We start from the raw sequence: 16,190 nt of genomic DNA on the forward strand, positions 1-16,190 counted from the left end.
CCAGCACCGCAGACAGCAGCCTTATCCGCTATGGCACAGCGGTGGTGCCAAGAATAGGTTTTCTTATACATGATGCTATCAGAATAAATTCATACGTTTTAGGGAATTGAAAAGCATTCTGAATATTTTTGAAATAGATTTGGACTTGGATCATCATTGTGGAATAAGTTAAGACCCCACCTGCAATGCCAGCATCCCATATGGGCACTGGTTCAAATCCCAGCTACTCCATTTCTTATTCAGCTCTCTGCTAATGTCCCTGGGATAGCAGCAGAAAGTGGCCAGGTACTTGGGTCCCTGCACCCAATGGGAGACCTGGAAGAGGCTTCAGGCTTGTGGCTTCAGCCTGGCCCAGTCCCCACCATTGCAGCCATCTGGGAAGTGAATCAATGGATGGAAGAGCCCTCTCTCTGTCTCTCCTCCTCTCTCTGTAACTCTGCCTTGCAAATATATAGATCTTATTTAAATAAATAAATCTTACTTGCAAGGCAGAGTTGAAGAGAGAGAGAAGGAGAGAGAGAGAACCTCTATTCATAGGTTCACTCCTCAAATGACCATGCCAGCTGGAGCTGTGCTGATCTGAATTCAGGAGTCAGGAACTTCCTTCAGGTCTCCCATGTCAGTACAGGGGCACAAGCACTTAGCAATCCTTTGCTGCTTTCCCAGGCACACTAGCATGGAGTTGGATTGGAAGTGGAGCTGCTGGAACTCAAGCCAGAAACCACATAGGATGCTGGCACTGCAGGTAGCAGCTTCACCCACTGTTCCACAGTGCCACCCAATAATAAATAAATCTTTAACAGGCCATCGAGGAAGGAGGTATGGCCTTGTCTAAATAAGATCAGAGTTGGTGAACTCAAAAGGCTTCCGTAGCCCTGGCGACTCATGACAAGAGCCTTGGGTGATTACTGACAGCATAAACAAGAGTGTCAACTGTTAATTCAACAACAGGAGTCACTGTGCACTTACTTCCCATGTAGGATCTCTGTACTTAATGTGTTTTACAATGTGAATTAATGCTATAACTAGTACTCAAACAGTACTTTATACTTTGTGTTTCTGTGTGGGTGCAAACTGTTGAAATCTTTACTTAATATATACTAAATTGACCTTCTGTATATAAAGATTGAGGCCAGTGCCACGGCTCAATGGGCTAATCCTCCGCCTGCGGAGGGTTCTAGTCCCGGTCGGGGCACCGGATTCTGTCCTGGTTGCCCCTCTTCCAGGCCAGCTCTCTGCTGTGGCCTGGGAATGCAGTGGAGGATGGCCCAAGTGCTTGGGCCCTGCACCGGCATGGGAGACTAGGAGAAGCACCTGGCTCCTGCCTTCAGATCAGCGCGGTGCGCTGGCTGCAGTGCACCGGCCGTGGCGGCCATTGGAGGGTGAACCAACAGCAAAGGAAGACCTTTCTCTCTCTGTCTCTCTCTCTCTCACTGTCCACTCTGCCTGTCAAAAAAAAAAAAAAAGATAATTGAAAATGAATCTTGATGTGAATGGAATGGGAGAGGGAGTGGGAGATGGGAGGGTTGCAGGTGGGAGGGATGTTATGGGGGGAAAAAGCCACTGTCATCCAAAAGCTGTAGTTTGGAAATTTATATTTATTAAATAAAAGTTAAAAAAATAAAAATAATACTTTAAAACTGGAAAAAAAGAAATTAGTCATCACATAATTTTAAAAAAAATCCTTAAAAAAGAAAAAGGTTTGGTTTTCTAGTCTTAGTTATTTGTCAGTATCCTTGTTCCTGTGAAGGATTACCAAATCCTAATGTATTTTTTCCTTATTAAGTGGTTGCTTTCATCATTAATTATTTTGGGTTCAAATACTCTTTTATCAGACAGTTGTATCAATGTCCAGTGGGATACATTTTGAGATTGGTATGATCTGTAGAAAGAATATTCACACCCTATGAATTCCAAGTTTTATTTTCCTTCTTGATGGTACATATGTGAGACTTAGAAACTTTTAACAAAAATGAATGTGATTTAATACAACCAATAGTTTAAACACATTTTATTTCATGCAGCTAAGTTCTTGTTCTTGATTCTGTTCCCTTAGTAGTTACATATTTCTTTGCATTCAGAAATTGCTTTGAATCCTAATTTCTTTTTTTTTTTTTTTTTGACAGGCAGAGTGGACAGTGAGAGAGAGAGACAGTGAGAAAGGTCTTCCTTTTGCCGTTGGTTCACCCTCCAATGGCCGCCGCGGTAGGCGCGCTGCGGCCAGCGCACCGCGCTGTTCCGATGGCAGGAGCCAGGTGCTTCTCCTGGTCTCCCATGGGGTGCAGGGCCCAAGCACTTGGGCCATCCTCCACTGCACTCCCTGGCCACAGCAGAGAGCTAGCCTGGAAGAGGGGCAACCGGGACAGGACCGGTGCCCCGACCGGGACTAGAACCCAGTGTGCCGGCGCCGCAAGGCGGAGGATTAGCCTAGTGAGCCGCGGCGCCGGCTTGAATCCTAATTTCTATAAACTAAAAGCAAAGACTCTATTTTTCTCTAAAAATTCTTCTTGAATTGAATATTCATTTTGTTATTATGTTAAACTTTTTCAAAAGAAAATAAATGCAGATTTACGATACCATTTTATAGAAGATGTAAATATTTCACAACTATATAATTTTTGTTTAAATAATATTTATGGCTTAGTATGTGTGATACACCATTATAAATTCCATCATTATGCACAATAAATAATTGAGGTCAGCTTTTCTATGCCTCTCTCTCTCTCTATATATATATATTTTTATTTTTGACAGGCAGAGTGGACAGTGAGAGAGAGACAGAGAGAAAGGTCTTCCTTTTGCCGTTGGTTCACCCTCCAATGGCCGCCGCGGTAGGCGCGCTGCGGCCGGCGCACCGCGCTGATCCGAGGGCAGGAGCCAGGTGCTTCTCCTGGTCTCCCATGGGGTGCAGAGCCCAAGCACTTGGGCCATCCTCCACTGCACTCCCTGGCCACAGCAGAGAGCTGGCCTGGAAGAGGGGCAACCGGGACAGGATCGGTGCCCTGACCGGGACTAGAACCTGGTGTGCCGGCGCCGCAAGGCGGAGGATTAGCCTGTTGAGCCACGGCGCCGGCCCTATGCCTCTATATATTTGAGAAAATAGTTAAATAAATAAACAAACATGGTTACTGGTATTCTATTTATGCTCTTTTCATTCAGTGTATAAATGTGAATTTAATAATTAAAAATGAAATCTGTTGATAATTGACTAGAAAACTAAAAGTTCTTTAAGTGTGAATTTGTCATGGTTTTGAGAACATTTTAGCACATCACAAGTATTCTTCCTTGAAATCCTAGTTTAATTGGTATTTGTATCTCAAGGGGAAGCTATTTTATCTGAATAAGAAGAAGGAATAATAGGTTATACCTTATCACTATGTAGTAAGTATGAGGTGCTTCCTCTATATGGAACAGAATGTGAGAAAATTGAGAATACAATTAACTTTCTAAAAGAATACTTTTTAGGCAAGCATTGCCTACAACACAGGAAAACCTAGAAAAGATTACTAAATATTTGATGTGTCAGAGATGAAATTATAATGGAATGTATAAAATATTTAGAATTGATGACAAAAATGTATTTCATATAGACTTATTGGTTTTTACTAAGAAACACTTAGATGATTTTCTGACCTTAAAAATGTATAATAGAAAGGATAATAAATTAACATTGAAATAGATATTGATGTAAAAACAAATGTCATGATATGCAATTTATAAAAAATAGAGATTAAGCTAAAAGATATAACTTAATGAAAAGAGAAAATAAAACAATGAAGACAGACCAAAAACTAAAGACTCCAAAGTAATTGATCTTTGATTGATAAAGGAAACACATCGAGAAGGTATTCAGTATTAAAATGAAAAGGAGAACATGTATCATTGTAAAGCAGAGATTAGAAGTTGAACATAGATGAAAAAATTACTTACCAGAAACATATTGTTCAAAATCATCTCAAGAAGAAATTAAAAGTTAAATAAACACATTCAACAAGGAAATGAAATGTTTTAAAAACCCACACAAAACAAAACCACCAGTTTCAAAGAATTTCAGTCAAGTTTGACCAAAGATCAAAAATACTTTAGTTTCTAATTTATGTAAGTGATTCCAGACAATTGAAAAAGAAATAATCTCATATCATTCTAAGGAGTTTATCAATTTTATTCATTTGAAATACGAAGAGGCAGAGAGGCTGACAGATAGGTTTCCCATTTGCTGGTTCACTCTCCAGATGTCGTCAACAAGCAGATTTGGGCCATGGTAACTCACGACCTGGGAAGTCAATCTGGTCTTCTCCCATGAGTGGCAGGAACCCAATTGCATTAACTATCACCTTGTCCATTTCAGAGTTCACATAATCAGGAAACTGAAATCATGAGCAGAGCCAAGACTTGAACCCCGGCATTTTCTTAACTGCAGAATCTAACAAGGCTAGAAACAGAAGAAAATCAAAGCTCAATCCCTCTAATGTAAGTAGTGGCAAAAAGTATAAGGTAAATAATAATAATTATTATAAGGTAAATAATAATAGAATATAATAATAGAATATAATAATTATAAGGTAAATAATAATAATAGTAAGCAAAATAATGCAATATATAAAGTATATTTGATCAGAAATTTTTACAGGCAAGCGAATATATTTAAAGTAAGTATATTTATTAATATAATTCATCACCCACAGAAGAAAGAGAAACCTATAATCATTACAATAGGTACAAAGATGCATTTCATATTAGTTATTATCTGTTATGTTAAAAGTTAGAACAAAGGGGTGTTGTTAAAGTGTTTTGGCATAGAGGGTTAAACCACTGCCTGCATTAGCAACATCCCAAGTGGGCACCGATTCAAGTCCCAGCTGTTCACTTTCAACCCAATTTCTTGCTGATGCAACTGGGAAGGCAATAGAAGATGGCCCAGGTGTTTGGGCCCCTGTACCCATGGGGGAGACCTGGAAGAAGCTCCTGGCTTTGGTCTGACCCTGCCCCAGCCACTGTGGCTGTCTTATCTCAGGAGTGAACCAGTGGATGGACATTGATCTTTCTTTCTCTGTCTTTTCCTCCTTCTCTGTAACTCTACCTTTCAAATACATAAAATACATCTTTTAAAAAATTAGAACAAAATAACCATGTTTCTTAAGTAACAGATTTTTTCAGCCTGTGACATACATATTATTAGTGAAATATTAGATACTTTGCTATGAATGTCATCAAATTTAAGTTTAAACTTTTTTATTTACCATGCAGTGAAATGCTGACCACAATGTGAAAGATCTGGATCACCATAAAAGAAAGAAAAGTGTGAAGACTAACAGAAATTATCACTAACAGAAATTGTCTATATCAAATGTAAAAGAATATAAAGCAATCGGTTAAAATTAATAGACATGTGCTAGACCATTGAATATATAATTTTGGTAAAGCATCATGCATTTCCTGTATGCTAGAAATTATAAACCAGAATAATAATTACAAATCTACAGAGAATATTTCATTCATAATTCTAAAAACATATAAATTACCTATGGGGATGGATGTTTTGCCTAGCAGTTAAGATGCCTAGCATCCCATATCACAGTGCCTGGGTTTGAGTCCTGGCTCTGTTCCTGACTCCAGTTTCTGGCTGTTGCAGCTCTGGGAGGTAATGGTGATGGGCCAAGTAATTTTGTCCCTACCACCCATGAGGGAGACCTTGATCGGGTTCCCAGCTCCCAGCTTTAGCCTGGCCCAACCCTGTTAATTGTGTGGATTTTGGAGTGAACCTATGGAAGGGATATACTTTCTGTCTCTCTGTCTCTCCACTTCTCAGCTAAGATGTATTTTAGATACTCATGTGCTACATTAGCTTTGTTTTAATACCTATTATGGTTGCTGAATCCAGCTTCCTGCCAATGCAGACCCTGGGAAGAAGCAGTAATGCTCAACCAGATGTGTCCCTGCCAGCCACATGTCAGAGCTGCATTGAGTACCCAGCTGCCAGCTTTGAAGAAACCCAGCCCCAGCTCCTGAGGGCATTTGGGGAGTGAACAAGCAGATGGAAGCCATCTCTCTTTCTCACATAAATAAGTAAATTTTAAAATAATGAATCATATATGTTAAAATCTAGGGCCGGCGCCGCGGCGCAATAGGCTAATCCTCCGCCTTGCGGCGCCGGCACACCGGGTTCTAGTCCCGGTCGGGGCACCGATCCTGTCCCGGTTGCTCCTCTTCCAGGCCAGCTCTCTGCTGTGGCCAGGGAGTGCAGTGGAGGATGGCCCAAGTGCTTGGGCCCTGCACCCCATGGGAGACCAGGAGAAGCACCTGGCTCCTGCCATCGGATCAGCGCGGTGCGCCGGCCGCAGCGCGCCTACCGCGGCGGCCATTGGAGGGTGAACCAACGGCAAAAGGAAGACCTTTCTCTCTGTCTCTCTCTCTCACTGTCCACTCTGCCTGTCAAAAAAAAAAAAAATCTATATAGAGAATAAACAAAATATTATTCAAATGATGAATGACAAACAACAAAATGGCTAACTATGTTTACCAGTGGGATGAATTATGAATTTTATAAAATATCTAAAAATTCATATTGAAAGATAAAGAACGAAGAAAAAAAGAATTTGAAGAATAAGGAGAATAGCTTTCCTACACATATTTAGATTATAATTTAATAGTAAACTTAAAGAATATAATATGGCATGAGATGGAAATATCAAAAGAAGAGATTGTGTAAACAAATCTATACAGATATTAGATAAACCACAGAAGTATAATTAAATATGTTAAAGAAATAATAAATTGTGCAGTTTTGAATCAGTAAATATATCTTCCAATACAATATTTGATGGCAGTTTGAATCCATAAGCAAATGACTCAAACATAATTGTAAATATTTATATGTGATAAATGTATTTACCAGGTCTGTAACTAAAGGTTAGTCTTTTATCTTTTTGTTGATACAATAGTAGACAGTCACACTAGGAAAAAGCTATCTGGAATTTTCAGAATACTTTAATCCTAATAATGAGAAGGTAATTAAATCATATTGATAATTTATTTAAATTAGTCAATTGAAAACAAATTAAAAATACCCCACCCTACATATTAACGGAGACAATGGTAAAAGTGAATTTTCTTTACTGGTGGCAGCAGTAGAATTTGATACAACCAATTTGGGGAGTTGAGCAGCAAATCCAGAAGAGTAAATATGTACATATTTACCACAACCTTGAAATTTTTAAAAAAATATAACCAGAATAACATCTACAATGCACACAAGAAATTACTACCAGATCTTCATTATATAATTGCTCCTAATAATGAAAACAATCCATGTAAGGGGGATCAATGATTTTAGTACACATATTCAATGAAAAATACACAGTGTTGAAATATATAAATTAAAGCTAAAAATATCAACATGAAAAATATTGAGTTAAATAAAATCACCAAATACATATAAAATAATCCCTTTTATATAAAGTTTATCAAATAAAATAATACTAAAATTATTTATGAGTATACACATAGGAAATAAAAATATAATAATGGATTGAGGAAGTTATTTTTTACATCTGAAGGATGATTTAACTCCTAGAAAGACATAAACCAGGGGGCTGACATTGTGGCATAGTCAGTAAAGCTATCGCATGCAATGCTAGCATCCCATATGGGTGCAGGTTTGAGTCCTGGCTATTCCATTTCCAATCTAATTCCTTGCTAATATGCCTAGGAAAAGAGCAAAAGATGGCTCAAATACTTGTGCTCCTGCACTGATAGGAGAGACCTGGAAGAAGCCTCTGGCTCTTGCTTCTGATCTGGCCCAACTTTGGCCACTGAGGCCATTTGGGGAATGAACCAGCAGTTAGAAGATTTGTCTCTGTTTCTCCTTCTCTCTGTAACTCTTTCAAATAAATAAATCTTTAGAAAAAGAAAAGGGGCCAGCACCGTGGCTCACTTGGTTAATCCTCCGCCTGCAGCGCCGGCATCCCATGTGGGCACCGGGTTCTAGTCCCGGTTGCCCCTCTTCCAGGCCAGCTCTTTGCTGTGTCCCGGGAGGGCAGTGGAGGATGGCCCAAGTGCTTGGGGCCCTGCACCCGCGTGGGAGACCAGGAAGAGGCACCTGGCTCCTGGCTTCGGATCAGCACAGTGTTAGCCGTAGCGGCCATTTGGGGAGTGATCCAGCGGAAGAAAGACCTCTCTCTCTCTCTCTCACTGTCTATATCTCTACCTGATAAATAAAAAAAAGAAAGAAAGAAAAAAAGAAAGAAGCCAGGATCAGCTGCTGAAATGGCAGTATTGTTGCCATAAAAATATAAACCTCAAACATGGCAAAATAACTTTGGATCATTTGTAGTGAATTGGTGTTTGTTTATATATTCTCTATTTCTTATGTATGAGGTTTTTAAAAAAAAATAAGTGATACATAAAAATTGTTTTGTGGAATTACCATGTGACAATTCATTACATGTATTTTTTAAAAAGCAAAAATTACTATATTTTCCTAAATGGCCATTTTTGTTTGTACATTTAAGATAGAATTATACATTTAAATCATATTATGTTTTTAAAATGAATTATGTCAATAGTGTTGTGAGAAAGTGATTCCCTCCAGTTTTTGAAACCTATTCAAATCATTAATGATTTATTTTCTCCACTGATTGACTAAAAATAAAATCTTTCCATGTTTGCTATTCTTGTTACAGTTGGAGAAAACAGAATATTTTTGATTCCTGACATAGAGAAAGAGTTTAGATTTACTTTGAGGAAGTAAATATGTAATCTATGTTTATATATACTATAAACATATGAATTATTGTTTATAAATAATAAAGTAGCTTATTGTAATTTTACTTTGAAACTTCTGAACACTCTTCTCACCCAATTCAATATGTAGTGACAGATTTTACTCTTTTAAAATGTAGACTATGTTCTTGATAATCAAACCAGCAAACTGGGTTACATATGTTAATTTATATATATTTAAGTAAAAAAAATAAGTACCTCATCATGGTATTTAAATACTTGCCAATTTTGATTTAAGTTATAAAAGAGTTTGATGCATGAAATCAAATGTAACATAATTACAGACAACCTCTTTATACTGTCTTGTTTGTCCTGTAGTCTTACTATTCAGAACTTCATTATTTTAAATGGAAACATCCTGAAATAACAACGTAGAGGTTGAAACACAAATATATATTTCATCTATAAAATTCTGTAGAGACTGTTTATACTGACATTCATTAGTGTGACATTATTAAGAATGTTGGGAACAGACAGCCTGTGCATTTTTTTTTTCTGAAAATAATGTCTGGGAACCTTAGATCAATTAAAGATGGTTCCAATAAGAAAAAAGAATCTTGTATCTATTTATTAAGGATTAGCTATGAGGGAAAACTGTTTACTTTTTCATTAATATAAAATTCTTATAAAATCAGACATTACTATAAATCTATATAATGAAATTTTCATTTTGAGTTGCTGGTGAAGATTTGAACAATTAGATATTTTAACAATTGGAGTATGGGACAAACATTGAGTCCAACAGTTAACGCCCACACCACACAACTGGGTACCTCTGTTAAGTGTCTAACACTGACTCCTGACTACAGGTTCTTACCATGCAAATCCTGGGAATCAGCACTGACAGTTCAAGTAGCTGGATCCCTGCAGACAAGGTGGAAGACTTGGATTGAGTTCATTGTAGGCATATAAGTAGTGAACTAGTGGATGGGAGCTTTCTTTTTCCCTCTTTATTTCCCTCCTTTTGCCCCTCCCTCCTTTGCAAATAAAACAAACAAAACAATATCAGGAAAAATTGAATACAGAATTTATTAATTTTTTTCTATGTGATTATCATTTGAATTTCTTTTTTTTAAGATTTATTTATTTATTTATTTGAAAGTCAGAGTTAAACGAGAGAGAAGGAGAGGCAGAGAGAGAGGTCTTCCATCTGCTGGTTCACTCCCCAATTGGCTGCAATGGCCAGAGCTGTGTTGATCCAAAGCTAGGAGCCAGGTGCTTCTTCGGGGTTCCCATGTGGGTGCAGAGGCCCAAGGACTTGGGTCATCTTCTTCTGCTTTCCCAGGCCATAGCAGAGAGCTGAATTCGAAGTGAAGCTGCTGGGATTTGAATCAGCACCCACATGGGTTGCCTGCACTGCAGGAAGCGACTTTACCTGCTACACCAGAGCACAGGCTCCCCACTTGACTTTCTAATGTACTTAGGGGAATTTTATTCTTTAAGTTTGCACAAATGTATCAAGCATGTTTTTAACAATCTTGTATGGGTTTATGAAGTGTTGATTATAACTGAAAATCCATTGGCAAATGATGGGCAAATAAACTATAGTTCTTCTTCATTGAACAGAAATATTTTTACTCAAGGGAAGGTATGTTCAAAATGCAATAAATGAAAAAAGTAAGGAGGCTCTAGACCAGGGGCAGGTGTTCTGACGAAGCACTTAAGCCACCACAACAGGTCATGGCCCAAATATTTGGGTTCCTGCTTCCCATGTTGGACATCTAAATGGAGTTCCAAGCTCCTGGCTTTGGCCTGGCCTAGCCATAGCTATTGTAGGCATTTGAGGGGGTGAGCCATGGGATGGAAGATTGCTCTTTCTCTCCCTCTATCGCTAACACTGTGCCTTTCAAATAAATAAATCTTTTTTTAAAAATGGCATGCTTAGGCCCTAAAATAGGATCCCATATTTAATAAAAATCAATCCCTCAATAAAATAAATAAAACTAGATTATTTAATATCAAAAATCAAGTGAGTAAAGGATGAGTTTTCATCAGATCCCAGGTTATCCTATCAGCAACCATCATCATCCTAATTGACAAATTTATTCTTAATAATCTTAGTTAATGACAGTAATAGTCATGGTAAAAACACAAGATACTAATGACATGGTGTGAAAAACACATTTCTAGATATCTGAATTTCCTTTCATTTATAAAATATGAAAAAGTCTTAATTATTTACTTTATTAAAATATGAATGACACAAAAGTTTGTGGCATAGAAAATGAAAATATGTAAATTCTAGATTTTAGATATAGCTATTGTTTTTTTTTCCCCAGAGACCTTTTGTTTAAGGAATATAAACTTCACAGATTTCATAACTACAGCTTTAGGAACATGGCGATTCTTCTCTCTGTACCAATCTCCCACCAACTCTCCCACCACTCTTGCTCCTCCTTTTCCTATTCCCATTCTTATTTTTTACTAAGATCTATTTTCAAGTAAGTTTATACAGACATGATTAACTCTATACTAAGTAAAGATTCAACAAATAGTATGGGAAAAATGTTCTTCAGCATTCAAGTTAAGGGCTGTTAAAAGTCATTGCTTCTGAAAATGTCAATTTTACTTCTATAGGTTACCCTTTAGGTGTTCTATTATCACAGGTCAGAGAGAACATATGGTATTTGTCATTTTTGGACTAGCTTATTTCAGTATATTTTTCAGTTTCATCCATTTTGTTGCAAACAACTGGATTTTCTTTGTTTTTTTTTTTAACCACTGTGGATTATTCCATGATGTACATATCCCATAATTTCTTTTTTTTTTTTTTTTTTTGCCAGGCAGAGTTAGACAGTGAGAGAGAGAGAGAGAGAGAGACAGAGAGAAAGGTTTTCCTTCTGTTGGTTCACCCCCCTCCCCAATGGCTGCTATGGCCAGCGCGCTGTGCCGATCCAAATCCAGGAGCCAGGTGCTTCCCCCTGGTCTACCATGCAGGTACAGGGCCCAAGCACTTGGGCCATCCTCCACTGCCTTCCCAGGCCACAGCAGAGAGCTGGACTGGAAGAGGAGCAACGTGGACAGAATCTGGCGTCCCAACCTGGACTAGAACCCGGGGTGCTGGCATTGCAGGCGGAGTATTAGCCTAGTTAGTTGACAGGCATTTGGGTTGGTTGCATATCTTAGCTATTGTGACTTGAGCTGTAGTAAATATGGGGGTACAGACAACTCTTTCATATGCTGATTTCCTTTCCCTTAAGTAAATACCCAGGAGTGGGATGACTTGGTCATATAGTAGTTCTATATTCAGATTTCTGATCTATCTTCATACTGTTTTCCACAGTGGCTGCACCAGTTTACATTTCCACCAACAGATTAGGGAACCTTTTATCCCACATTCTTATGGGCATTCGTTGTTTGTTTATTTCTGTATGAAAGCCATTTCAATGAGGGTGAGGTGAAACCTTATTGTGGTTTTGATTTGCATTTCCTTGATGGATAGTGAATCTGAGCATTTTTTCATGTGTCTGTTGGCCATTTGGATTTCTTCTTTTTAGGATTTCCACTTTTGAAAAATATCTGTTTAAGCCCCTTGCCCATTTCTTAACTGGGTTGTTTGTTTTGTTGCTGTTGAATTTCTTGATCTCTTTAAATATTCTGTTTATTAATCCTTTGCCAATTGAATAGTTTGCAAATAATTTCTTCCATTCTGTCAGTGGCCTTGTCACTTTGCTGAGTGCTTCTTTTGAGTACAGAAGCTTCTCCATTTGATATAATCCCATTTGTCAATTTTGGCATTGATGCCTGTGCCTCTGGGGGCTTTTCCAAGAACTCTTTGCTTATCTTGCAGGGTTTCTCCAATGTTTCCTAATAATTTGATGGTATTGGGTTGTAGACTTAGGTTTTTAATCCATTTTGAGAGGATATTTGTATAAGGTATAAGTTAGAGGTCTTGCTTCATACTTCTGCATGTGGTGGTACAGTTTTCCCAGCACCAGTTGCTCAAGAGACTGCCTTTGCTCCAGGGATTGATTTTAGCTCTGTTGTCAAAGATAAGTTGGTTGTCAAAGATACATAGATTAATTTCTGGCATTTCTATTCTGTCCATTGGTCCATCCATCTGTTTTTGTACCAGTACCAGTTTTCTCTGTGGTATGTGTTGAAATCTGGTATTGTGATGTCTCCAGTTTTGTTTTTGTTGTATAAGATTGCTTTAGCTATTTGGGGTTTCTTGTTTTTCCATATGAATTTCAGCATCAGTTTTTCTATATATAAGAAGAGTATAGTTGGTATTTTGATTGGTAACATATTGAATCTGTAAATTGCTTCTGGTAATATGGACATTTTGTTGATGTTGATTCTTCCAATCCAGAAACATGAATATTTTTCCATTTTTTTGTATCTTCTTTTATTTCTTTCTTTAATATTTTATAATTCTCATTGTAGAGATTTTGACATAGTTAATTTTATTCTGAGGTATTCACTTTTTTTGTAGCTATTAAGAATAAGATTCATTTTAGAAATTCTTTCTCAGCCGTGGCATTCTCGTGTTTACAAAGGCTGTTGATTTTTGTGTGTTGATTTTATATGCTGCCCCTTTACCAAACCCTTCTAGTTCCAATAGTCTCCTAGTAGAGTCTTTTGGACTAGATATAGAATCATGTCATCTGAAATAGGGATAGTTTGCTTTCTTCCTTCCCAATTTGTATCCCTTTGATTTCTTTTTCTTGCCTAATGGCTCTGGCTAAAACTTTCAGGATTATGTTGAATAGCAGTCGTGAGAGTGGGCATCCTTGTCTGGTTCCAGATCTTTGTGGAAATGCTTCCAACTTTTCCCCATTCAATAGGATGTTGACTGTGGGCTTGTCATAAATTGCTTTCATTGTGTTGAGGAATGTTCCTTCTATACCCAGCATGCTTAGAGCTTTCATCATGAATGGGTGTTGTATTTTTGCAAATGTTACCTCTGCATCTAATGAGATAATCATATGGTTTTTGTTCTTCAATTTTTCAATGTAATTTATCACATTGATTTGTTAACGTTGAGCCATCTTGGCATACCAGGAATAAATCCCACATGGTCCGGCTGGATGATCTTTCTGATGTGTTGATAGATTTGAATGCTAGTATTTTTTTGAGCATCTCTGTGCCTATGTCTTTCAGGGAAACTGGTCTGAGTTTCTCTTTCTCTGTTGTATCTCTTTCTGACTTGGGATTTAAGGTGATTCTGGCTTTGTAGAAAGAATTTGGGAATGTTCCCTCCCTTTCAATTGTTTTTAATAGCTTGAGAAGAATTGGAGTTCGTTCTTTAAATGTCTGGTAGAATTCAGCTGTGAAGTCATCCAGTCCTGGGCTTTTCTTTGCTAGGTGGATTTTTATTACTGATCCAATTTTTGTCTTGGTCATTGGTCTGGTCAGGTTTTGTGTCTTCACGGCTCAGTTTAGGTAGTATGTGTCCAGGAATTTGGTTCTTCTAGGTTTCTCAGTTTGTTGGCATATAGTTCTTTGTAGTAATTTCTGATGATTCTTTTTATTTATGTGATGTTATATGTTATATTTCCTTTTTCATCTCTAATTTTATTGACTTAGGTCTTCTCTTTTCCTTTTTTTTTTTTTGGTAAGTTGGACCAATGGTGTATCAATTTTGTTTCTTTTTCTAAAAAAAAAAATAGCCCTTCATTTTGGTGATATTTTGTATAGATTTTTCTTGGCTTCAATTCAATTCAATTTGATTCCAGTTGAATTCTCTAATTTTAATTATTTTTTTTTCCTCATAGATTTGGATTTGGTTTGCTGCTGTTTTTCTAGGTCCTTTGAGATGCACTGATAGCTCATTTATATGGTGCTTCTGCAATTTCTTGATGTAGGCATCAATTGCTATAAACCTTCCTCTTGACACTGCTTTTCCAGTATTCCATAAAATTTGATATGTTGTATTGTCATCTTCATTTATTTCCAGAAATTTTTTGATTTCTCTTGATTTCTTCATTGACCCACCACTCATTCTGGAGCATGCTGTTCAGTCTCCATGTGTTTGCATATGTTCTAGATATCCCTGAGTTGTTGATTTCCAACTTCATTCCATTGTTGTCAGAGAAGATGCATGGTATAATTTCATTTTTTTTTTAATTTATTGAGACTGGCTTTATGGCCTAGCATGTGGTCAATTCTAGAGAAAATTCCATGTACTGATGTTAAGAATGTTAACAATATTCTGTGACTGTAGGATGGGAAGTTCTATAGACATTTATTAGGTCCATTTGGTCTGTAGTGTTGATTAACTGTTGTTTCCCTGCTAATTTTCTGTCTGGTTGATCTTTCTTTCTGAAAGTGGTGTCTATGTCTTCCATTAGATCACTTAACATTTCTTTTAAGTAGCCAGGTGCTCTGTAATTAGGTACATATACCTTTATATTTTTTAAGATTTATTTATTTATTTGAAAGTCAGAGCCACAGAGAGAGAGAGAGGTCCTCCATCTGCTAATTCACTCTCCAACTCTTGCAATGGCCAGAGCTGAGCTGATCTGAATCCAGGAGCCAGGAGCCTCCTCCAGATCTTCCCACATAGGTGCAGGGGCCCAAGTACCTGGGCCAACTTCTACTGCTCTCCCAGGCCACAGCAGAGGGCTGGATCTGAAGTGGAGCAGCCAGGACTCAAACCGGCACCCACATATGATATTGGCATTGCAGACAATTGCCTCATGCTTTGCCACAGAGCTGGCCACATATACATTTATAATAGTTAGATCTCTCTATGTAATTTAGTCCATAATCATTACATAACACCCATTTTTGTCTCTTTTAAATGTTTATGTGTTAAAGTCTATTTTGTCTGATATTAGGATGGCTACACCAGCTCTTTTTTAGCATGGAATATCTTTTTCCATCCTTTCACTTTCAGTCTGAGTATTTTTTCTTGATGAGATCTGTTTCTTACGGCAACCAATAGATGGGTTTTCTTTTTGAATCCACTCAGCCAGTCTGTGCCTTTTAACTGGAGAGATGAGGGCATTTACATTCAAGGTGACTATTGATAAGTAATGATTGACCCTGCCATTTTCCCATAAATGTTCTTATTGTTTACTTTGGATTTCCTTTGTACTTTTACTGGGAAATTTTCTGCCTTCACCGTCTTAGGTAGTGATGACCATGTTTCTGTTTTGCTGTGTGTAGCACATCCTTAAGTATCTTTTGTAAAGCTGGATTACTACTGACACATTCTTTCAATTTCTGTTTGTTATGGAAGGTCTTTATTTCATCTTCATTCATAAACTGGAGCTTTGCTGGTACAGTATTCTGGGTTGACAGTTTTTTCTCTTAAGTCTTAAGATTCTCTTTAAGTCTCTTAAGATTGCCCACCTCTGTAAGAGTCAAGATTCTGGACTTCTAAACTATATCACGATAGTCTGGCCAAGATAGGAACTGACCTTCTCTTGCACTACAGAAAGTGATACTTTTCCAAAATTACA

General features: G+C 37.6%; 1 long non-coding RNA gene across 1 annotated transcript in view; it reads right to left on the reverse strand.

Moving 5' to 3' along the window:
* Positions 1 to 4,222: 4,222 nt before the first annotated feature.
* The window catches only part of LOC133772179 (uncharacterized), a 486,159-nt gene continuing 474,191 nt past the window's right edge, over positions 4,223 to 16,190 (reverse strand). Inside the window, exon 4 of the long non-coding RNA XR_009867760.1 lies at positions 4,223 to 4,432. This is a non-coding gene — a long non-coding RNA (uncharacterized LOC133772179). The remainder of the gene's footprint in view (positions 4,433 to 16,190) is intronic.

The sequence above is a fragment of the Lepus europaeus genome, chromosome 13, assembly GCF_033115175.1.
Source record: "Lepus europaeus isolate LE1 chromosome 13, mLepTim1.pri, whole genome shotgun sequence".
In the NCBI taxonomy this organism is placed as follows: domain Eukaryota; kingdom Metazoa; phylum Chordata; class Mammalia; order Lagomorpha; family Leporidae; genus Lepus; species Lepus europaeus.